We start from the raw sequence: 26,564 nt of genomic DNA, 5'->3' as shown, positions 1-26,564 counted from the left end.
AACTTAACTCTGGAAATTATCTCATAAATGTTTCTAAACCCCACTTTATTATGGAGTGCCTGGAAAAAATACATACAACAGCATTTTGTTACATCTTTGGTTTATACTGAACTCCAAAACTAGTTTCAGGTTCCTTCACTGGCTTGCCCTGATTTTACTTCTCTTTTTTCCTCCACTCTGTATTCATCCTTTAACCAGTTAAGTCTAACTGCAAAGCAATCATCTCTCTTAGTCTTAGCCTTCACTCTCACTCATACTTGGACACTTGAAATCCTTTAACAGAAGCATTTTCCCCTTAATTCACAAAGCTCTCAAGATACAATTTAATGCAATTGATATTTAAATGCAATGATAATTTCCACTAATCCACTCTACATACTTTAGGAAATTTAATTCATTTTCCTATTTGTTCTGTTCTTGATAACACCAAAACAACAACAACAACAACAACAACAACACAAAAAGAGAAGAAAGTTCACACAAACATGTAAATCAGCCATAAAAATAGGTATTAGCCTTCAGATCTTTATCTTGAAAGAAATAGAAGAAGGGCTAGTGAGAGTAAAAATGTGGAACTGAAACTAAAATTTTAATGTTTTTCTTTATTAAAAACATTTGTTTAGTTTTTTAGTGGAAATAATGAATATATATATATAACTAAATAGTACTGTTTTGTGCAAAACTATGTCTTTTCTGACTTGTAAAACAATCTAATTTTTGGATGTCCAGAAGAAAATTAAATGTAGGGGAAAAATTTGTCATATTAACCTGCAGTTTGAAACAAAACACAGTTTTTGAAAACTAAGAAAACAAAATGCTACAATTTATTATGCATTTAATTCATATTTATAAATATTCAAAGAAGCGATAGAAAAAGCAAGGATACAGATGAAGTACCATGGTACATCTTCCATCTCTCTTAATGAGTAACAAATTATTCTACAGGTAACCCAAGATCTATTGCTAAACCAGAAGGATATCCATAATGCATTTTTCAAGGCTTGTAATAAATGAGCTTTTTGCTTGAGGGAGAAGTAGACTTGTTGATTAGATTTATTACTAAAATTAGTTTCCAGGAAATCTCTAAAAATATTTTCAACATAAAGCTAGCAAATTTTAGAAGGCATTCTAACGTTTTCATCCACTCCTTCTATGCAGACCACATTTGTCTACTGGGTAATCCTTTTCCACTCCTAACAACAGCTGTACCTCTCTTGAGTGTCCATTAGTCTAATGCTATTCTTAACTAAAAGTACTAAATTGCTTCTAAGATAAGCACTAGAGGGGGCCCAAGAGTAACTCAATGTGGGGTGATCCATTGGCCTGCCCAACATCTTACCCATTCTGTACCTATTTAAAAACACATACTTAATCAATCAGATGATCAACCAATCTAAAAACTCACTGGCAAACTGCTACAGATAAGGCATTGTATGGAACTGGGGAGGCGTGGTGGCAGGGGGGCTACAAAGACATTTTATAGATAGGGGATTTAGCTTTGTTACTTTAACTACCCTCAAGCATAGTCACGAGTTCATGACATGTAGTAATTTGTAATTTTGTTGAGGCATGTAATTGAATTACGTGTGGCAAGAGGCTTGTCCCTAACAGGAATCCTTCAGGAGAAGGCCTCAGAACACTGGCCCACACATCTTCTCACAGTGGTTTAGATATTCTCTACTTGTGGTCAAATTACTATGTAGTAATTTTCATGACATGATAAAAAAAAATATTTTTATGTGAATACTTTCCCTGAAAATAAAGTCAGCTGCTAGTTCTGGTGATGAAAGTGAAGTGGAAGTAAAACTATCCAAGAAAGTGATGGTTCCAATCCAGAAAACAGAAGTTTTATGGAGAGAATTACATGCTAAACTGATATTCATGAATTTAAGACTGTGGTATCCCTCATGAATATTGAGGATCTGCCATATTAAATAAACTCCTTATTGTCAAGGAATATTTAGAAAAACATAAAAATCTCTGTGATACTTACCTTTGCACAATCCACATAGCAGACAAGAATGTCATTTTAATTATATTTTGTCAATTGGGGGCATGGGTGGCATTTATATTTTGATATATGGTGTGTGTAAAATCATGACACTACTCTTCTACTGACAAGATTCAAGGTACTGACCAAAATTAGGTCATCTTTGAGGAGGGTTGTATTTAGTGTTGAGTGCTAGGTAAAAGAGTTTAGATTAAAATAAAGTTACAAATCAGAATTAGCATTCCAAATAATTGTGGCAAAATATATCATGGACACATACTAAAATAATTGCATACTGAAGTGGGATTTGATATATTTTCTAAAGTTGTCTTAAATTGGGGGTGGGGCATAAGACAGCAGTTTTTAAAATCTATAACATGGGATAATATACATGATGCAGCACAATGGGAAGTATATGGCATCTCTTGACCACCTGTTCCTTACGAAGATCAAGGGCCTTCATTTTGGCTTATGGCAGCTGTTGTTTTCCATCCTCTTTTCCTCTTATTGCTGGCTGGATATAAAGTCATTCAGTGTCTCCTCACCTTAGACTAATATTGTTTGTGGTTCTTGCCCTTGCTATTTTCACTTTATGAAGGACTTTCTTAAACCTGTAAAAATAGTGTCCCTGAGAAGCACTGAGAATCCAAAGCATCAATATAAAATGCCTTCTTCCTCAGGACAAATAAACAACAGCTTAGGGTGAGGGGGGAAAGGGATAAACAAAGTCAGAAAGAAACAAGTCACAACTTTTAAAGTTTGCAAAGTACTTTTTGCAAATGAGAATTCTTTGTATTTTTAAAATCCTCTCCACCCATTAGCCTCAACACTACACTGCTGCTATACTTCACCTCACTCATTATGTATTTACTTTTTATATAACTAAGCAGCACCCTGTCATAAATGAAATATTCATGCAAAAAAAAAACCTGCTCAAAATGCATTTATAAAAAGAACATATAAAAACTGCCATCTGCTCCCACTCCTAGCAAGCCCTTAGATACCCAAGTGTAAGCCCTCTGATTCCACAGAGAGGTAAGGCAATGTGCCCATGGTGTATTCCTGAAAGACAAGTCTTCAGACTTTGTATTAAGATGGATCTATGAGCTCTGGCTATCAAACTGCTTAGATCAACATTGATGGGCTTAGAATTGCACATAATGAATTCACGTGCTAGCATATTGTAATGGGTAGTCATACCCGGTCATGTTGTGCTGAAATGAGCTAAAACTCTTCTGGGAAGTTGTGAAAGCATTTTGTAGTCAATTGATACCAGAATACTTTACAATATGTCTTCCTTTAAAGAAACTTGTCCAGACATTCCCAGTCCTCTAAATTGAAGTATGAGCACTTGGATAATTTATCATTTTTAATTCAGCTAAAAGAGTTAGGGGTACTTTTTGATGTGCACAGTGCATTTTACTGCTCAAACTTATAATATCGTCATTTTTGTACATAACTGGCAAATCTTGTCTTCTCAGTAGATGAATTTCTCTCAAATGGTAAGTTCTACTAATTCTTCCCGTCCTGCTTTTTCCCCATTCACACATCCCCACTTTTCTCAATGTTCAATGCTATCTATCAACTCTAAACACGGTATGTAGAATTTTCATGTTATTTTCCTTATTTCCAGTTGTTAAGTCAACTGGATTAAGTTTTCTTGAAAGGAACCATAAAGAAAAATAACAAAATTATTAAAAAAACAAAAATATTATTTTTCTTCCATACGAAACACATTTTGAGGCAAACACACTAGAACCAATAGGTGAATTCCAAGATCATCAGAAAATCAAGATAATTTTTCTTGAAAGGATCTTCTATAACCCTTGTATTAAAATTACAATTGTAAGTGGTTTCTTCAGGCTAAGGATTCCATAGCATTTCTAATAAATGGGAAGAGGAGCAGAAGATACGGTTCAATGGGTCACATGCTTAACTTGCATGGAAAAAAGCCAGTTTCAATACCCTAAACTACATGTGGTTCTAAAAGCACTGCCAAAAGTCACTCTTAAACATAGAGCCATAAACTGTCAGGGATGCCTAAAGGGTATGGCTTGAGTACACAGAAAAGAAAGAAAAAAAAAGAAGGAAGGAAGGAAGGAAGGAAGGAAGGAAGGAAGGAAGGAAGGAAGGAAGGAAGGAAGGAAGGAAGGAAGGAAGGAAGGAAGGAAGGAAGGAAGGAAAAAGGAAGGAAGGAAGGAAGGAAGGAAGGAAGGAAGGAAGGAAGGAAGGAAGGAAGGAAGGAAGGAAGGAAGGAAGGAAGGAAGGAAGGAAGGAAAAAGGAAGGAAGGAAGGAAGGAAGGAAGGAAGGAAGGAAGGAAGGAAGGAAGGAAGGAAGGAAGGAAGGAAGGAAGGAAGGAAGGAAGGAAGGAAGGAAGGAAGGAAGGAAGGAACGAGGACAGATCTGATGCTTCCTCTTCCTTTCTCAGTTAGATTTCCAGAAAGAATTATACTTCGAATACATTACTTTGAGCATAATGTAGGCATATTACCAAATCTTGCTGCAAATGATTTTGAGGAACATAGTCCTGTTGCTTGGCACACTGTTGCCTAAAAAACATTCATAGTTCTTAACTAGGGTTGAGGGTAGCACTGTAGCACTATCGTCCCATTGTTCATCAATTTGCTCGAGCAGGCACCAGTAACTTCTCCATTGTGAGACTTGTTGTTACTATTTTTGACATATTAAATACGCCATGGGTAACTTGCCAGGCTCTGCCGTGCGGGTGGGATACTTTTGGTAGCTTGCTGGGCTCTCCGAGAGGGACAAAGGAATCAAACCCCGGTCGGCCATGTGCAAGACTAACACCCTAACCACTGTGCTAGGGTTAAGGGTAGAATGGATATTTGTATGGGCAACACTCAGCCTCAGTTTCACTTCTCTAGAGCACAGTATAACATCAACTATCTAAGGTGTTTTAACGTTTAAATTTATAATTGTCTCAATTCAGTAATCCAAGTGTTCAGCACTAGATAATCAAATTATAGATTAAATGAAGATAAAAATAAGTAGAGAAATATACTTGAGTATGGTGAAGGAAGTTCTAAGTCTGCCTCTGAATAACCACCATGATTAATTACCTAAATGAATAATGAATTAGGCTATGACTATGTATCCAAGACTTTCTCTTTATCAGAATAAATGTAAATCACCGAATCATACCAGAAAACTTTTCAGAGTGTGAGTAAAGCAGTTATTAATACTTATGTTTGAATAGAATGGGTATATCAAAATTTTCCAGGTAAAAAAACAGGGCAGATAATCAGCCAATTCATATTGGATTACATCATGCACTATAAGTCATATAAATATTAGTTTTGGGGCCTGGAGAATAGGACGGTGGGTACAGTGCAAGCTTTGTATAAGGCTGACCTGTGTTGGATATCCAGCACACATCATCTGAAGTGATCACTGAACTACCAAGCTATGGCTCAAAAATAAATAAATAAATAAATGTTAGTTTAATTTCAAATTTACCAATAATTTATCACTATGAGAAAATAAGTGTTTTAACACCACCTCTTATCTTTGTATTGTATATAGAGAGGCAAAACTCGTTAAGTAGTTTAGATAAACTGAAAAGTACTCTTAATGAACAATCTCCAGTAATGCATGCCACTGTGGATTCAAAACTATTCTCAAAATGAGTAAGAGAGATAGTATATCTGCTCTTGGTGTTCAGAATTGAATTGAATTATTAGGAATTTTGCTTAAATCTCTGAATTTTGTAGTATTTTTACCCATTATATTGAGTAGTTTGTCACTTTAATCTGTAACCTGTGACAGTTGACAGCTGTCATGCAGGAGAATTTTCTCTGGCAAAGACCAACCTTAAAGAACACAGTTGGGTGTGAGAACCCAGGCTGACAAACTAGGCTGGTTTTCTTCATGGGGCACTAGCATGTTACTATATTTGAAAAGCTAAATGTGACAGAAACATAGACCGGTTCTTACACTTTCCCTTCTTTATATATTTTTTGCACAATTTATTATGAAGCCTACTTTGTCTGAAAAAAGAGCATTCTATTAAATTGTAACTTATTGATCTAGAAGCTCCTAAAGATACTCAGTTCTCAGAGTGGCAATGAAGGCACTGGAAAAATTGGAATTAGTATCAATTATCCTAAATATTCATTAACATTCACCATCTACTTATAATTTATTTTTTGATCTCTAAAGTCTACTTTTCCTGAAATTTTAAGAAGCAGTGTATATTATGTTAGTATGAAACATGGATATTTGTGTCAGATTTTCTAAAAGCCTTGCTCTGTCCAATCCTAATAGTGTAACTTTGTGTATGTCAATTATTTTTAAAATGAGGATAATATTAGTAATTACCTCATGGCTGCTTGAATATTTATTGAGTTAATATGTTTAAGTGCTTAGAAAAATACCTAGCATACAATAAGAGCTTTTTAAGTGTTTGCTATTTCTAACCTAAAGATGGACACAGAGATTAAACTCATCACTGTCTATAGATCCAGCCAAACTCAAGCAGTTCAGAACTAAATTCATCTTCTATAAAAATGTGTGGTTGTTAATGACATCCTAATCTCTTAAGTATATTACCTTATTCTATGCATCTAGACCCTAAATCTTGCTGTTAATTATTCTTTCCCATTCTCCCCTCCCTCATTTAAAACTATTCAAGTCATTCTTCCAAATTCATTCTTTTCTGTCTCTTTTCAGTTACTTCCTAATACAGGCTCTTTGTAATTGCTGCCAAATATTTCTAATAGCTTTCCTAACTTGTCTTTTAAGAAGACAGGCCACTCACTTCAAAATAATTCTATATGCCATGTCAAAACCCTACTATCACTGTGTATCCTCCTTGCTAAAAATAGTACCTAATCTACTCATCATGATTCACAATTATATGATTCCTACCTGTCTTCCTCTCTCATCTTTCCTCACCTTCATGTACCAAATAAACTAATTATCCACAATTTATATAACTTCCCAAATACTATTCCATCTAAAAGGAATCCTCCATGTTCTTGTATTCTTGAAGTCTTGTATTCTCCATGTTCTAAACATTCAAGCTTTATCTATTTTATATCCCCAGGAGACATGTTAATTTCTACCGAAAACTTATTCACAGTTACAAGGACTATTTCTCTCCTTATAACTTTAATGGCTTATACACTTGTGATTGTTCATTAGGTTTCCATCTATGATACTGTATCTTAATACTAATACTACATTGAGGTTTTAATCCATGCATCCATCTTTAAACTCCTGATAAAGCCCCTCTTCTGATATATTAGGAAGTTTTGTGCCACTGAACATTACTAGGTAAAACTTTCACACTACTTTAAGGAGTGGATTTATCTAAGTTAATGTTCAAATCATTCTCTGCTTGTAAAGACATGTGATCTGGTCTACATTACCATAAAAGAGAAATTTTAGAATAAGTATCCACAATGGAACCTGCCTTATTCTTTCATTCCCTCTAATAGGTAAGATTACCCTCTAAATGGATGAGTTTTTATTAGTCACACACATGTAAAGTGTAGGCCAGCTGTGACCCTCAACAATCAGAAGCGGTTTCTTAAAAATAAATAGATTGTCACAGACCTGTGACAGAATATTCTAAAAGAATATTCATTTCATCCATAAATAAAAATATCACACAGCCTGCCTCCTCTCCTACAGACCCTCTCCTTCTCCAAACATATCAGGTGAATAGCGAAGAGTGACATGTGACATAGTCAGGGAATAACTGCATCTCATGACTGTCAAGGGCCTAAATTAGCGAGGGCTACACAAGCTATCAGAGAGCATGGATTCAAGTCTATATGACTCAAATATGAAAGAAATTTATCTCTTCCACACATAGTATTTCAAATATAATCTTCTTGGTTGGGAGGAAGCTATCCTCTATACGACACTGCAGAGACCTAGGATTTTTCATCTCATTCACCACCCTCCTAAGGTTCCATGATGACAATTACCTGCATCTACCTGGCATCTAGAAGTGGAAGAGAAAAGACTAAGAGAAATATGACTAACGAGCTTGGTCATAAATGACAGCAGTTGTTTTCTCATAAGTTCATAGTGAATACTATTAAGATGGCTTTATTTTTTTAAAGATAGTCTAGCTATCTTTAGAAAATCATGAATTTTGAATGAACATAGATGTTATCATGTCATAAATTCAGAGATTGCATGCTATCTCCATCTATTTTAATTCTGAGGGAAGATGATATTGAACCTAACAATTGTCAATGATACAGTGGATGTAACAACAACAGTGAGGGAGAAGAGTCACAAACTTAAATATTATAACTTAATTTCTAATTTTCTAATTGTTCTTACTGAAGCATCTGGGAAAGATCATAATTTACTAGAAAGTCAATCAATGTAACTCAAATTATGCCATTTTTGATTAATTTACTTAAAAGTTAAATGAAATTTTTAATGACATAGGAGCAATTCTTAACTATTACAGTGAAAAATTCTTAACCACTACATGATATTTTAGTGATTAATGCTAAATAGTTAATTTTGCTCATGTGTGCATGTGCAAGCATGTGGTTTTGCTATGAAAAGTGGGCTTCAGAGCAAGCAAAGGCTGTACCACTCATCGTAGTTTTCAGTTACTTTGTAGTAGAAACTTCTTCACATAAAGTCTTATGGCAGGTCCTAATATATGAGACAAATAAGTGAAGAGTTACGCTGACCAAGCCATGCTTGGGAACACAGACCCCCACCCTGAATCTTTCTATCTTTATCGTATGCACTGAATAAGGGTCTAAACAACTTTTATACCTCATGAAGGCCTTCAGAAGCTCATTTGAAACTCATATGAAAGTGAGTATGTAAGAAAAATATCAATAAGAGCTGTAAAATTGATCTACTATTTAAAAATTTCCACATTTTTACCAATTCTCTAAATATTTCTGTGGCCCCTGCCTGGTATATGCAAATTGGTGATGACGCAAAGAAGAATAAGTCAGGAACTGTACAGAAGGGTATTGAAAAGTGTATAGGGGCCTTTCTCCCTGCCCCAGGTGTGTGACCGACTCCCACCCACCATCCCCACACCCACGCTCTGGGACCCAGATCTCACCCTCTCCTGCCTCACAGACTGCCATCCTGACTGCAGGCATGGGCTGTTTGCCAACTGGGCAGCCTTGTCACCCCCAGGTGTGTGACCCCTCCACTTATAGCATGGCTGGGGGCCGTGACCTCCACAGCTGGGGGCGTAGCCTCCAAAGTAGTGGGCATGGCTTCATCTGGGGGTGGCAGCCATTCCACTAATCTGGAGTAAATCTAAGTCTTCATCATATAATTCCATGAGTAACATTCTAGCTCTCTCAAACATAATAGGCCAATAGCCCACTAGTCTATTACAATTTCACCAAAATACTAGTGAACAGAAGAAGCTGGACAAGCCCAATATAAATGACCACATCCTTTGAAAGCTTCACTAGAGGTTCCATATAAGGCATAGAGGAACACCTGAGAGGAAGGACATATTCTAGAAGGGGGAAAAAAAAGGAAGGTGACCACCATCGACGGAGCTCATCCAGAATCCTTTCTCGCTACAAGAGGGAATGGTGATAGTGAACTGGAAGGTCACACCTCCATACAACCACAACAACATGAAGAAACCGCAAATTCCCACCATGAGGAGAGGATGATGAAAAGAATCCAGAAGCTTCAATAGGCATTAACCACAAATATGAGCTCTCCGACAAAGAATTCAGAGATGAAATGCTAAAGATGTTCAATGAATTCAAAGAAATAGTGGAACAGGCATCCAGTAAATTAAAGGAGGACATGAAAGAAACAGTGGAATGGACATCCAAGAAAATACAAGAAGAAATGAGAGTGGAAATTTGAAAGCTATGCACAGAAGTGTCACGAATAAAGGATTTTGTAGATGAAATAAAAAACTCAGTGGGTTCCTCTACATTAAAATGGCTACAGCCAAAGACAGAATCAGTGAGCTTGAAGATGAGCTGCAGGAAGCTTACAGGCAACAACAAACAATGGGAAAAGACCTCAAAATAGCTCTAGGATGAATCAAAGGCCTAGGGAATTATTTCAAAAGGAACAACATTAGAATCATCAGAATACCAGAAGGACAGGGAGGCAACCCCAATGAAAAAAGCCACAGTTAAAGAAATCATTGCTGAAAATTTCCCAGAGCTGAAGAATGTAGGCAACCAGATTCAAGGAGCCTGAAAGGTGCCAGCTAAAAGAGACCCTAATAAGAAGACTCAAAGACAGAATGATGGATGTCATGGATAGAGACACAATACTGCAAGGTCAGAGAAGGAAATCACATACAAAGGAGCACCCCTTAAATTTATAGCAGATCTATCAGATGAAATTCTCCATGTAGGATAACCCTCCAAGCCCGAAGACAAGGGTGGGATATAATAAAAAAAAAATCAATGAAATGAATGCATCACTAAGAATACTTTATCCAGCTATCCAGCTAAACTCTCACTCAAACTTGAAGGAATGATACACTTCTATGGATTAAAAAACAGCTCAGGATCTTCATAGACTCAAAAAAAGCCTGAAAAAAAGACTAAAGGACTACTGTAAGACAAGAAAAACTCCTACAAGCACAACAAACCTTTAGAGAAAGATGGCACAAAACCCCATGACAATAATCTCTCTCAATGTAAATGGTCTAAATGTACCAATTTAGAGACACAGAGTGGCAAATTGGATTCAGAAACTGAACCCAACATTCTGCTGCCTACAAGAAACATCTGAACAGTCAAAGCAAACACAGACTCAAAGTCAAAGGATGGAATACAATGCTGCAAGCAAACTTCTCCCTCAAAAAAGCTGGGGGTGGCCTTACTAGTATCTGACAACATAGATTTCAGGTTGAAAAAGATTAGAAGGGACAACAAAGGCCATTTTTTATTAATAAAGGGATATGTACAGCAGGAAGAAATCACACTCCTAAACGTATATGCACCCAATGAAAGACCTGTTAAATACTTACAACAACTGCTAACAAACTTTAAGGAAGACGTTGCTAGCAAAACAATAGTAGTTGGATACTTCAACACTGCCTTATCACCTCTGGATAGATCAACAAGATTAAAACTCAGCAAGGAAATACTGGCTTTGAGGGAAGAAATAGAAGAGAGGGCTAATAGATCTATACAGGACTTTACCCCCCCCCCCAAAAAAAAAGAAAGAATACACATTCTTTTCTGACCTCCATCGATGGTCAAGAATCAGGGACGCTGTATCATTTGCCAAGGCGTCAAAAATCAGATGGGCTTGACACATAATGCGATTCAGAGATGACCGCTGGACTAGAGCTGTTACCAACTGGATTCCATGGGATTTCAAAAAACTACGTGGCTGCCCAGCAATGAGATGGTCAGACTTCTTTGTCAAAAGCCTGAATGAACGATTTGAGACTCTTCCTATTCCTGGAGTGAGCAGATATCACTGGGCTACAGTAGCACGCGACAGGGACAAAGGGAGATGTTACTGGCGCCTGTTTGAGCAAATCAAGGGGATGACAAGTGAGAAGTGACAAGTGATTCTTCTCCAGTGCACAGGGAGCATTTTCCAGAATAGACCATATGCTGGGCCACAAAACATACAACAAAATCAGGAAGATAGACATTGTATCAACTATCTTTTCAGACCATGATGTACTGAAGATAGAAATTAATCACGCACAGATGCAGAAAACCAAATCAAACACCTGGAAATTAAACAACTCAATGTTGAACAACAAGTGGGTCATGAGGGAAATCAAGGATGAAATCAAAAGATACCTGGGAACAAATGAGAATGAAGACACGAGCTACCAGAACCTGTGGGACACAGCTAAAACCATGTTAAGGGGAAAATTTATAGTGCTGCAAGCATTTCTCAGGAAGGAAGAAAGGGCCCACATAAATAACTTGACTTCACAGCTCAAGAACTTAGAAAAGGACCAAAAAAGAGGAGCCCAAGCCATGCAAAAGGAAAGAGATAATAAAACTTAGAGCAGAAATTAATGACATGGAAACTCAAAAATCAATCTGAAAGATCAATGAAACCAAGAGCTGGTTCTTGGAGAAAATAAACAAGATTGATAAACCACTAGCAAGACCTACAAAGAAAAAGAGAGAGAACCCTAATAAACCGTATCAGAAATGAAAAGGGGTACATCACAACAGAAACCAAAGAAATTCAAAACATCATCAGAGACTACTCTGAAAGTCTATATGCCACAAAACAGGAGAACCTAGAAGTAATGGATAAATTCCTGGATTCCTATAATCTCCCAAGGCTGAATCAAGAAGATCTGGAAGGTTCGATTCCCAGCATCCCATATGGTCCCCCAAGCAATGCCAGGAGTAATTCCTGAATGCAGAGCCAGGAGTAACCCCTGAGCAATGCTAGGTGTGACCCAAAAAAGCAAAAAAAAAAAAAAAAAAAGATCTGGAATACCTGAATAGACCTATTAATATCAAGGAAGTTGAAACTGTAATCAAAAGTCTTCCCATAAACAAAAGTCCATGTCCAGATGGATTCACTAGTGAATTTTTTCAAATATTTAAAGGGGACCTATTGCCAGTTCTTCTCAAGCTTTTCCAGGAAATTGAAGAAACAGAAATTCTCCCAAACAGTTTCTATGAGGCTCATATCTCCCTAATACCAAAAGCAAACAAAGACACCACTAAAAAAGAAAACTACAGGTCGATATTTCTGATTAACATGGATGTAAAGATCCTCAACAAAATATTAGCAAATAGAATCCAACAACTCATCAAAAAGTTTATACATCATGACCAAGTGGGATTCATCCTGGGAAGGCAAGAATGGCTTAACATTTGGAAATCAATTAACATAATCTATCATATCAACAAAAGAAAAGATAAAAATCTGGCCTCACATGCTGGGGGAAAAGGAAGCTGAGATAGAGAATGGAACACCTAGTAGAGAATGTTAGGAGGACCCACTCAGGTTGAAAGCTGCGTGCCGAAAGTAGACTATAGACTGAACATAATGGCTACTCAATACCTCTATTGCAAACTATAACATCTAACAGGAGAAAGAACAAAAGGGAATGCCCTGCCGCAGAGGCAGGTTGGGGTGGGGAGGGCTGGGGTGGGGGTGGTGGGAGGGACACTGGGAACATTGGTGGAGGAGAATGGGCACTAGTGGAGGGATGTAAATGAAATGCAAACATGAAATTTCATAAGTTTGTAACTATACCTCATGGTGATTCACTAATAAAATGTTTTTTAAATCATATACTCATACCAATAGACTCAGAGAAAGCATTTGACAAGATCCAGCACCCATTTATGATGAAAACTCTCACCAAAATGGGTATTAAAGGAACTTTCCTCAATATAGTCAAAGCCATCTACCACAAGCCTATGGCAAGCATCATCCTCAATGGGGAAAAACTAAGAGCCTTCCCTCTAAGATCAGGGATGAGACAGGTATGCCCACCCTCACCACTTCTGTTCAGTAAGGTACTGGAAGTACTTGCAATTGCTGCTAGGCAAGAAAAAGATATTAAGGGCAATCAAGTAGGAGAGGAAGAAATCAAGCTCTTACTATTCGCAGATGATATAATACTATATTTAGGGAATCCTAAAGCCTCTACCAAGAAACTCCTTGAAATAATAGACTTGTATAGTAAAGTTGTAGGCTATAAAATCAATACACAAAAGTCCATGGCTTTTCTATACGTAAATAATGAGAGAGAAGAAAGTGAGATGAAAAAAGCAATCTCGTTTGCAATCATGCCACAGAAAATCGAGTGCATCAGAATAAGCTTAACTAAGAAGGTAAAGGACCTATACAAAGAAAACTACAAAATGCTACATCACTAAATAAAAGAGGACATGAGGAAATGGAAAGATATCCCCTGCTCATGAATTGGGAGAATTAGCATTGTCAAAATGGCAATACTTCCCAAAGCATTGTACAGATTCAATGCGATCCCTATAAGGATAACCACAACATTCTTCAAAGAAATGGAGCAAACACTCCTGAAATTCATATGGAACAATAAGCACCCATGAATAGGTAAAGCAATCCTTGGGAGAAAGAAGATGGGAGGCATCACCTTCCCCAACCTCATACTCTACCACAAAGCAGTAATAGTTAAAACAACATGTTACTGGAACAAAGGCAGAGCCACAGACCAATGGAACAGAGTGGAATATCCTGCCACACACCCTTGAATATATGATCATCTAATCTTTGATAAGGGAGCAATAAAGGTGAAGTGGAGTAAGGAAAGCCTCATTAACAAATGGTGCTGGCAAAACTAGACAGCTATACGCCAAAAAATGGGCTCGGGTTTCTACTTAATACCATGTACTAAAGTCAGATCAAAATGGATTAAAGACCTCAACATCAGATCAAAATCCATAAGGTACATTGAATACAAAGTTGACAAAACCCTCCATGACATTGAAGCTAAAGGTATCTTCAAAGATGATACACCACTAGTCAAGCAAGTGGAAACAGTGATTAACAAATGAGACTATCTTAAACTAAGAAGCTTCTACACCTTAAAAGAAACAAAGACAAAAATACAAAGACAGTCTACAGAGTGGGAAAGGCTATTCACCCAAGGCCCATCTGATAAGGGGTTGAATTTGATATCAAGGATATACAAGGCACTGGTTGAACTCTACAAGAAGTTCCCCAGCTTGGGGAACTGATGGGGTTCTGATCCAACCCCATCAGAAAATTGGGGCAATGAAATGAACAGAATCTTTCTCAAAGAAGAGATCCAAATGGCAAAAAGGCACATGAAAAATTGCTCTTCATCACTAATAATTATGAGATGCAGATCAAAACAACAATGAGATATCATCTCACACCACAAAGACTGGCCCACATCCAAAAGAACAAAAGCAACCAGTGTTGGCACGAATGTGGGGAGAAAGGGACTCTCCCTTCACTGCTGGTGGGAATGCCGACTGGCTCATCCCTTTTGGGAAACAATAAGAATGCTTCTCAAAAAATTAGAAATTGAGCTCCCATTTGACCCAGCAATACCACTTCTAGGAATATTTCCCAGAGAGGCAAAAAGGTATAGTAGAAATGACATCTGCACTTGCATGTTCATTGCTGCACTGTTTACAATAGCCAAAATCTAGCAAAAACCCGAGTTCTCAAGAACAGATGACTGGTTAAGGAAACTTTGGTACATCTACACAATGGAATACTATGCAGCTACTAGAAAAGATGTAGCACTGTAGCACTATCGAAGTCATGAAATTTGCATATAAGTGGATCAACATGCAAAGTATCATGTTAAATGAAATGAGTCAGAAAGAGAGGAATAGACATAGAAATTTTGCGCTCACATGTGGAATAGGAGACTAACACCCAAGAATAGTAAAAATAAGGACCAGGAGGTTTGCCCCATGGCTTGGAAGCCTGCCTCACATGCTGGGGGAGAAGAAAGCTCAGATAGAGAAGGGAACACCAAGTAAAGGGTATTTGGAGGACACACTCAGGTTGGGAGATGTGTGCCAAATGTAGACTATAGATCAAACACAATGGCCACTCAATGCCTCTATTGTGAAACACAAAATCCAAAAGGAGAGAAAGAACAAAAGGGAATTCCCTGCCGTGGGGGTTGGGGGGCGGGATGTGGTGGTCAGGGGAGAGATACTGGGATCAATTGTGGTAGAGAATGGGCACTGGTGGAGGGATGGGTACTCAATCATTGCATGACTAAAATGCAAACACGAAAGTTTGTAAGTATGTAACTATACTTCATGGTGATTCACTATTAAAAATAATAAAATAAGATAAATTAAATTAAAAATAAAAATAAAGGGGCTGGAGTGATAGCATAGCGGGTAGGGCGTTTGCCTTGCACGCGGCCGACCCAGGTTCAAATCCCAGCATCCCATATGGTCCCCTGAGCACCGCCAGGAGTAATTCCTGAGTGCAGAGCCAGGAGTAACCCCTGTGCATCGCCAGGTGTGACCCAAAAACCAAAAAAAATAATAATAATAAAAAAAAAAATAAATTTAAAAAAGAAAAGAGTACAGGGAAATTCAAGAAAATTATATCATAAAGAAATACACAATGTACTTGCAATGTACTTGAAATACACAGAGACTATTTAATTTATAGAAGATAAAGACCACTTAGGGAAAGTGCCATTGAAATGTGACTTGTAAGTAAATAACTAAAAGATAAATTTGCAAGGTAGATTTTTAAAAAATAATGAGGGGTCAGAGAGATAACAGAGCAGGTAGAAAGCATTCCTTGCACATTGCTGACAAGGTTCAAGCAGAAAGAAAGAGAAAGAGGGGTGGAAGGAAGGAAGGAAGGAAGGAAGGAAGGAAGGAAGGAAGGAAGGAAGGAAGGAAGGAAGGAAGGAAGGAAGGAAGGGAGGGAGGGAGGGAGGGAGGGAGGGAGGGAGGGAGGGAAGGAGGGAGGGAGGAAGGAGGGGAGTAGGGAAGGAAGGAGGGAAGGAGGGAAGGAGGGAGGGAGGCTGGCAGGGTATTTTTGTGTAAAGGTATTCCTTGCTCCTCCTATACTCCCAAATCTCATTTTCCAAGGTCATCTAGGCATTTTTTATTGGCAAAACTGGGCTCATTAGTAATAACTCAGTGTGTGAAACAAAAGGAACACAGCTACATTTTGGTAATGGAATGAAATAATTTACATAAGTTACTGACATCTCACAGTATATGTTGTTGGGTTGCATCTAAAAGCACCTGAAATCATTCAGAAGGCCAGGCATGCTCTAACGAATACCTTAGTACCCAAATTCTGTCTTTCAGGTACTTTAAGTCTCAAGATAATGAAGAGAAATAATAAATTTAAAATATTAATGAAAAGGCAAAATTGGATATGATGGAATGATTATGTGTCCACCACAAAGCATACGTTCAAATCTCAATCCCCAATTTGATGACATTAGAGGTTGACTATTTGTGAGGTAATTTGGTGATAAGATTATAACCCTTATGAAAAGGGTTAGTATCCTTATAAATGAAATCTCAGAGAGCTCGCCCACTCTTCTTCTTTGTTGGGGTTCAGAAAGAAGATTCTATCATGCATTAAGTAGAAAGAGGATCCTCATCAAACTTCAGCCCACTGGCATCTTGATCCATTTCCCAGTTCTCCTGACTGGTGAGCCACAAATGTTTGCTATTAAGCCAAAGCAATCTTACTGTGGGACAGTTGGCGTTAAAGCCATCCTTAGAGAATCACCCTGCTGGAGCCCCATATCTAGTTTGCCTTCCTCCATACTTTGTGAAGTTTTTCACAGAAAGTCTGTACCTCAGACCTTTCTTTCTCTCTTTTCTGGTTGGCACTTATCATTCTGCATGTTCAGAAGCTCTTGTGCTAATTTCTCAGATCTGCACCGTCTCTATCATATGCCCTCATATGATATGATCACCTGTGGGCACTGACAAAGCTCTAAGTTCACTTGTCAGTTCTTCCCATCACTGTCATTTTCTAGGTCTTCCTTTGAGCCCTAAGTAGTGAGCTCAATACCTCAAAAACATAACTGATCCTGCAGCCATTGTAGTTTCATATAAATAGTTTTGAGCCTCTTAGTTCACTCAGAGAAGTAAGGAGGGGTGGAAAAGGAAACAAACCAGGTCTCTTCGCCCTTCACTGCACACTTGTGTCTGGTCGCTTTGGAAAGGGATGAAAATTCTTTGCAGTCATTGGATCAGCCAGGTTGCCTCAAATAAACCTTTTTGTATCTGATTATTTAAATGCGTCCTTTCCTCATTTATTAGCATTCATTCATCCCTTCTGTAGTCAGCACTGTTTAATTTCATTTTCTTTTCTTTATTTTCCTGGCTCTGCACTCAGGAATTACTCCTGGAGGAATTAGAGGAACCATATGGGATGCTGGGAACTGAACCCGGGTCGGCCACGTACAAGACAAACACCCTACCCACTGTACTATCACTCCTGCCCAGAATTCCTTTTTGATGCCTACCAGATAGTTCACCATGAGCAAAGGAAAGCTCAAATGGTGTGGCCCAGAAGCCTCAAAATCAAAGTGCTCTCTAAGCCTCTTTTCTGCTATTTTAGCTCAAATGGAAAGACTCACTGCTTGCCTTGGGGCAGGGTAGGCCTTCTGCCTTTTTCTGAATTTCTAACTCAGTTTTCTTCTAGTGTTTGAACCCAAGCCTACAACTTAGCTTGATTTATTCATATCTAACCGCCTGTCCTATGCTTGTGAATCTCTTGCTTCCTGTCCCTTCCATCATTATTTGTCTGGTCACTATAGGAGAGGCTAGCTGCAAACCCATAAGCTTGCTTTCTGCATCCAAACTCTTCTATGAATTCCCCATACACATGCACTGCCCTCATATTTCCCTAGATCCAATGTAAATTTGTATATTCTTGTGGGTATCTTCTCAGACTTTACCTTGTCTTAGTTAATTAAACTGTAATTCAAATTCAGTCTTTCCTCCTCAATGGCTGTCCTATCATTAGCCAATCAACCCAATAAATGCTCTCTGCTGAATTCATTTTTATCTAGGCACCAGATATATGGCTGCATTTTTCTTTCTTCTTTACTCTTATTTTCCTTTTTAAATGCACCCTCCTGGTTTTGCTTATCATGCAGCACAATCCAGCTCAATAAAGACATGGTAAAGAAGCCTCTACTTCTTTTTCATTTAATAATTACTTTGCTGGCTACTTAAAGGGATAAGTTGCATTCCTATGACTGGGAGAATATTTTTGTCCCCTTCATTTTGTTTCTTCAGATCCTAAACCCTATTTTTAAGCATTTTCATATTTATTGAGTCAGTATACATTTAAATATCAATGTCCATTTGAGAGAGAAACAGAGAAAGAGGGAGAGATCATTTTTACCTCAATTTCTCTGAAAGAACAAAGTGCATTGGAACATTAGATTTGGAGAGATTAAGTAATTTGCCTACAGGTGGCCACATTGTAAGTGATAGTCAAGATTTTGGACACTGGGTTCTTGCTCTTATCCAGAGATACACTCGGTATTACATGCCCTGAAAGGAGTACTCTTTACTCTTTACAGACTTTTAAGTCCCATTTAGATATCACTTTCCCCAGAGATAATTATAATGCCCATTCACCAAGATTTTTGAGCACTCAGAACCAAGGATAGTACTGAGCCCTGGGGATGTATTAGCTAACCAAACAGGCAGAAACCATTCAGAACCAACTGCTAAGATCAGACCTAGCTGTGACTACTCTTGTTCAAAAACTGTTCACTGCCCCAGAAAAGGTTAGTTGCCTTAACTCTGCAGGCTCCTAGACAGGTAGCTTAGGGCTTATAGCCAACTTTTCTGACACAATTTCTACCTTTGGTCATAAAATAGGTATTTCAACCTAATATGTTGAGAATCTATAATGTTAGAACCAGAAAAGGTTATCTGGTTTAATCATCTCACTTTTCACATAATAAAAAAAAAATGCTCCCATACTGAGAAGTTAACGTCTTGAAGATTACACAGAACTTCAATGGGAGAGAGAAAAATAATTTCTTGAATACAATTGTCCCATATCCCATATAAGTGCTTTTACTTATACTCATTGTCTTCCAGGGAAAGGGTGGGGTACATGTTGAAGCCACTTCTTTCCCCATATTTGAAAGGCAAAATCTTCAACCATAGATCTGTGTATCAGAACAAAGTCTCTTCATTTCAATCACTGCCCAGGAAGCATTTCTTCTCAATTTGTCTTTAGTGTTATCTAGTAAGCATTGAGAACTTTGTAAATTTGGGGGACATGCACATAGTACTACTGACTATAATATCTAATGACATTTTATCACACTGTTATTTTCTATTAGACATAGGGCGGGGAGAAAAAACAAAGAAAACTTAGAGAAGCCCATCTTTCCTTTTGTTGAATATTAATTAACATCATCACACAATTCTATCTCTTTTCCAGACATTTATGGACTTTCTTTGCCAGAGAACACTAGCTTGCCTGATTCAGTTCCAAATTCTCACCACACTCTTCTCTTATCGTTTTAACAGATTTCCCAGTTAAACCCATTGTTTAAGGGTATAATACACCCCCCCACCCCACCATTTTCTGTGCTCCTTCAGTGTGAAGTTAGTTGCTTTGTTTTTTTTCTTCCTGACATATTTGTTTCATGATACATTTAGCTTCCATTTATTAGCATTAATATCTGGCTACACAAGTGAAGTTGCTGCTGTGTATTACTTCCACCAGGTACCGGGCGGGGGGCATAGGGGGTTATTTCACTAATTACTTTTTTGTGTAAGGAAACAAATGCAAATACAAAAAAAAAATGGGAAAGGAAACTGAGTTATCTATTCACAGTATATAGAATACAGATATTTATAAGGATTTTATATGCAGGATATTATTCTTCTGCTGTCTGTATTCTGTCTTTACTTTTAACTGGCACATAGTACCTTTGTTGATTTTTTTTCTTTTAGGGTCACACCCAGCAATACTCAGGGCTTACTCCTGGCTCTGCACTCAGGAGTTACTCCTGGCAGTACTTGGGGACCATATGGGATGCTGGAGATTGAGTCTGGTCAGCTACATGCAAGGCAAACACCTCACCAGCTGTACTATTGCTCTGGTCCCACCTTTGGTTTTTTCATGGGCAGAAATGGAATGTTATGAGTTCTTTGGTGGTCGAGAGATGCAGTAAATTTGTATGTCAATACCATAAACTTTTGTAACCAGGTTACATAAACTACAACATAAATAAATAATTAAATGCATCAAAAGTATGACCTGCCCTACAAAAAGAAGGCTAACTAAAAAACACCTGGATTAAAATCATGTGCTCTTTAAAGTGGAGCCACTACAAAGATTAATCTTGTAAGATTTCAAACTATGAAGAACATCACCAGGTGTAATGTGGTGTTCTAGACCACTCAAAAAAATGTTCAATGAATAAAATCAGGTGTGATTTCTTCCTTTTTTGGTCTTTCTTTAGAGTAATACATTTCCATCTGTTTGGAAGAAAAGACCAGGAGTCTGAAAGGGGTTATAACCATTACAAATTGTGAAATTCTTTGTTCAATTTCTTTCTTTTTTATTTTAGTTTTCTTTCTTTTTAACTTTCAATATGCTTAAGGTTTCCTTCTTTTCCTTCACCATCCTCTTAGTGTAGTGTATTTTTTATTTGTTCAAGTATGCAGACTGCAGTAGGACATTTTGTTTTGAGATGCAAAAAAAGCACTGTAGTGATGGGGGACTGGGTGGGGGAAAGCAAGCTTTTTCATCCAAGTAGCAACATTTTTTTTTGTCTTGAGTTAACTTTATTTTATAATAAAAATCACAAAACTGTAACATTTACTCAATTCTTGTGTGAATAAAAGCTGTTTAATGAATATATTAAATATGCATAATAAGACAGTTCATGGGTAAGGAAAAAAAGAAAGCTGATAAAGGGTCAAATCTTTTTAGGGGTAAAAAAATTCATTAGTTACACAAAAAACATGAGAAAGACAAGAAAATAGGATTGAGACTGAAAAAAATTCACAGAATTTTTAGTTCAAAAGGGGAACTCTATGTCCCATCAAAGGTCTTTATACACAGATTTTATGGATCAAGAGGCAAATATGGAATGTTGTGTGTGTGTGTGTGTGTGTGTGTGTGTTTGAGTTCTATTTGTCAGGAACACATGCCCTGATCTCTTCTTAAAAACCTCAGTCCCATCTATAAATGCCCCTTCCACCCTTGATACCCATCAGCTGCCTCAGAAGGGACACCTACAGAGGAAAAGGAGGAATTTCTAGCATGGTTTCCAAGGTCAGACAACTCCATGCAGAATCAGAACTGTCCTATCAATAAGACAATGTCCAAGTTAAAAAACTTTCAACTGATAAAAAAAAGCCCTCCCCACAAATATAAGTCCTCTGGGGTTGATAGTTTCATGTGCTATGGTACCAAGCCAAGCCCATTCTAATTAGTTTATTTTGATACTTTGACTACCTATAAATATTTTAATATTACGTAGATTATGTCATTATATGATTATATGTACTAGAGTCTTTTAAATATATCCAGTTAGCCATAGTCGCTCATTCATTCATTGCTACAACAAATATTTTTCAAACACTTACTATTTTTACTATTGCTAGACAGTGTGTATATGATGAGACATAAGGTTGAAATTAAACCTGGAGGACTAGTCCAGGGTTACTTGTAGACCATCCTTAGAAAATTATTTTTTTCCTGCTTTTAATAGGGAATCAATGAAGGAAAAATATGCTAGTTTTTTACTTAGAAACCCCACTTTGACAACCAGATGTAGTGACAGAACAGCTAAAATGCAGATGCAGCAATTTAGGTAAAACAATGTTCATCCGTTTAAGCAAAACAGCCACAGAGACTTGTTGAGAGCAACTTAAAAATGGGACAAAGAAGGCAGAGGGAAAACCTTAGTATTGACAGCTGAAGGAGTAAAGACAATAGTGTGGTTCTTGGGTTCCTGAATGGGCATGTAGAATATAAGAGATTGCGTTGAAGGATTGACTCCTTGTCAAGACAGAGGGAAGATCATGATGGACAAGAAAAGAGTGCCAAAGAGAGAACTTTGAGGAAAAGGACAAAGAGAAAGGAAGCTATGGGAGCAAAATAGCAGAAGAGACAGAAATATAGTCAAAGTGTTAGTCAGAGAACCTGGGAAGTGCTGTGAGTTTTGAGTAATTCAAAGTGAGGGCTAAACACTTAGGCTTTTAACACAGTACAATATTCAATATGTTATTGTGGGAAGTGGGTAAGGTTGGAGTCCAACTGATATGAAATCAAAACAACCATCACTTGCGTTAAGATCCCATACAAGTGGCTTATCAATTTCTAGATGGTATTAATCTGTAGCAATAACTGTATATAGGATCATTTTATGTAGTAAAGATCATATGTTTACTGTCCTTCACTATAAAAGGCTTCACCACTGCTTCCTTGTCCTTTAGTTTTATCCCCCCTGCCCCAGGTTATCGACTCAGAGCTCATTTTCCAAATCAGAAGTTAGCTTAGACCAGCATCCTGTCTGTCATCCCTAATAATATGCCTTGAAACACAGAACAAGGGACCACAGTTAGTCCTTTGTCATTTCTTCCTTTGACCTTAGTCTCATCATTTAGCAGTCACTCCAGTTGTGTAATCACAAAATAAATGAGGACGTTGGCATGGTGTCTCTAACTTGCCATGTGCATTCTGTGACCATGAGTCTCTTCCCCACCCAGGCCTGCTGACACCAACAGATACAGGAAGGAGGGCACAGGGCCCCCAGACTGGTTGGCTATCAGTTGCCATTTATTTCATTCTCCCTATTAGCCTGTTCCATTCTAGTCTCACATTGCCCCTCATTCCCAACATCTCCTGTTTCCCATGCTAGTCTTCCTGTGCTCCACCTCACAGACTTGGGCTAGTGCCCAATCTCCAAGCACTGGGGATAGCAACTACACCTAGGTGAGGTAGCACAATTGCTATATGAAAGCCCTTCCTTCCCGGGGAAGCTCTCCTAATATAAAACAAAGATCTCCTGTAGGCAGGAGTTCTGCTCAAGGGCAAAATACCACCTAGGAGTGTTTCTCCTTTCCTTAGTGCAACAAATCATCTTAAATTTACTTCTAAGTCTAATCTTTCTAGTGATATTGTATGGACACAGTAAAAGATATGTTAAGCTTGTAGGGTGGCTCTCCTGGGGGCATCTCTCTGTAGATCCTAGACTACAGTGCTCAGGCCACTTTCCTAACCCTAGAAGGGTCCTAATCCAATTGTTACTCTTTAGATCATGACAAAATTTGTTCATGACCATGCTATTAACTTACAGTTAAGTATTATGGCACTAGGCCTGCCTGTTTTGATGCCAGGGTAGCTCACAGCTTGCCCTAGGTCCATGCAATCCATTGTCGGGCCCCTGCTTTCAGGGTGCTAAAAACTAAGGGCAACTGAAGCTTAAGTTGAGAAAACAGATGCCCAGGAGCAAATATTATTTGGAGTCTGTTATCTCTCAAGTTAAAAAAAGCATATCATTAACTGTCTCCCTGTTCTATACAAAAAGGACATTACTCTGAAGTAAACTATGCAAAAGGACATAAAGAAAGAAGAAAAGCAATATTTCACTTACAAATAAAAAAATCAGAGATTTATGAGGAATTTGACTTTACAAGTCACAGATACTACTTAGGGGAAAAGGTGATTAACTGGTTGAGGAAGCAGAACACAGAGAAGAAGCAGAGGAATGGGAGTGCCTTTGGAGCACTGTGATGGGTGTAACTCAATAAACTTAAGTTCCTTGCAGCCAGGAAAAAAATGACAAACCAATATTAACATACACCAGCTATCCTATGCTTACAGTATTATGCTTGTTCATACCCTTAATTCTTAAATAAACCATTTCATCTCCCCAGGCTGTCCTCACCTAGTCTTCTGCCTATATTACATTTTACCAGCTTCTCAAGACTTAACTTGAAGGAACGAATGCTTCATGTAGAAGACATCAGCCTAATTCCCTACTCTATGTTAATCTCTACTATTCAAAGTGAAAAACCTTCTTTCTTGCTTCCATAAACTGTAGATTCTGTCACTCATATGTAAGTTGCAGTTTAACAATTTCTTAATCTGTTAACATTTATTTGAATCTCCCCCAACAAATATGTCTATATATTGATAAAAACAAACTTAATTTCTTTTTTTTGGGGGGGTCACACCTGGCGATGCACAGGGGTTACTCCTGGCTCTGCACTCAGGAATTACTCCTGGCAGTGCTCAGGGGACCATATGGGATGCTGGGATTTGAACCCGGGTCAGCTGCATGCAAAGCAAACGCCCTACCCCCTATGCTATCACTCCAGCCCCCAAACTTAATTTCTTAATTTCTCAATAGTGTTCTCAATATTTCTTACATTCTAATTAAAATAATTATAATTTTATAATAAAATTACAATTTTACAGTAGATGCTATTTGATGGGCACATGGCTTCATCATAAAGCCAAGAGTTCAAGAGATTAAGTATGCCCTGTATCAAAAACTTTAAAACATATAAAATTTAGAAAAATAATTTCTTGGGAGCACTGTGGCCAATTTCCTGCCCCAAAACTAGATTATATTGAAAGTCCTAGAGATCATAATTGGCAAGAACCAGGTCTTAAAATGATATTATCCTGAAGGCTTGACCTTAGTCTTAATTTCTGATTCAATATGAGATTGATCAACACTAGACAAGCAAAATAGTGTGTTACTTAAGAGTATTTAAGAAGGTGGAGTGGGATTGCCTGAATTCAAATCTCTTGTACTGATGATCTTTATTAACTGGTCAGAGATAATTGCTTAACCTATTCAGATGAATGTTCCTCATTTCTAAAACAAGGATAATGAAAACAGAATGTAGCTTCTGGATATGTTTCACAAATTTTGTGAATTGATAGAGTAAGGATATTAGAACAGTTTCTAGCATACAGTAAGTCATTCTTAGAGTCTACGATTTATGACTTCTTTTAAGGATATTAGTAGCTGCTATATAGATTATACGTACCACTTTGTTCATAAGCACAAGTAGCAGGGTAAGCACCATATGTCAAAATAAAAACCCAACGGGAGAGACAGATCATACGTAGGCCCTGAAACTGATGAGTACTCCCCACCACCTTTCTGTCTGAGCACTCTCCTACCACAGTTTTGGAACAAATTCTATTGTTCTGGAGAGAAGAATGTAAAGGCTGAGAACCTAGGAACTAAACTGTGTTTTTAGGCTAGGAATTTAAGGACAGACATTACCAATAATCATCAATAAAAATCTTTAAACGCCTTCAGTATACATGCAAGGAACACTGTTCTAGGTACAAAGAAACTGATCTCACTACGCTAAAAACTACTTTAAAATCATCATGCAGTCCCACGAATTTTTGTGATATTTTTATATCAGATGTTCCATATGTTAAAGCAAAAAATATATATTTTTGTTTGTTTTCTCCCCCGACTGTATCTCTTTTTTTTCTAGAATAGTGCTTTTATCAAACGTGTGTAGGTACTATGGTGATAGCTGCTACATAAATACAGGAAGACAGAACAAGAGAGGAGGAGGAGGTAATTAACTCAATTATATGAGGCTTGCTTTATGAAGCAAAAGAAAGGCTCTACATAATTTCATGCCTATCTCCAAAGAGGCAGAACAAGGGTTATAAGAGATTTCTGTACAATCAGCTTTACAACACAATAGTGATTTCAGGATAGCGTCTTCTCAATTCTTCCACCTTACTGTGCAGAGCAATCCACTTTCCCTACCGCTCTCTCCCTTATATGTAAATAACGTCTTTAGAAATGGGAAAATGGAGAGCCAGCCTTCAAACAGTTGTCATAAATTAGAATAAATTGCATTAATTCAAAATGTAAAACTAGGAGAGCCAGGAGAACATGCAACATATTTTCCCCAAATAACACTGTGAACAAGCACAAGTGTATACTTTGGGCATATGTATATCTTTCCTGTGACTGACAGCCTGAAGGATAGTCCATGTGATTTTTGCGTTGCTGAGGTGGAAACAATCTTTATTTGGATTGAATAACAGAGTAAACAGGAATGAATAAGAACCACAAAAGTTTACAGTACAGATGGTTTTCTGATTCCTCAAAAAAATCATATGCCTTAT

The sequence above is a fragment of the Sorex araneus genome, chromosome 1 (genome assembly GCF_027595985.1).
Source record: "Sorex araneus isolate mSorAra2 chromosome 1, mSorAra2.pri, whole genome shotgun sequence".
Taxonomy (NCBI): Eukaryota; Metazoa; Chordata; class Mammalia; order Eulipotyphla; family Soricidae; genus Sorex; species Sorex araneus.
Note: the sequence above shows the minus strand (reverse complement) of the source record.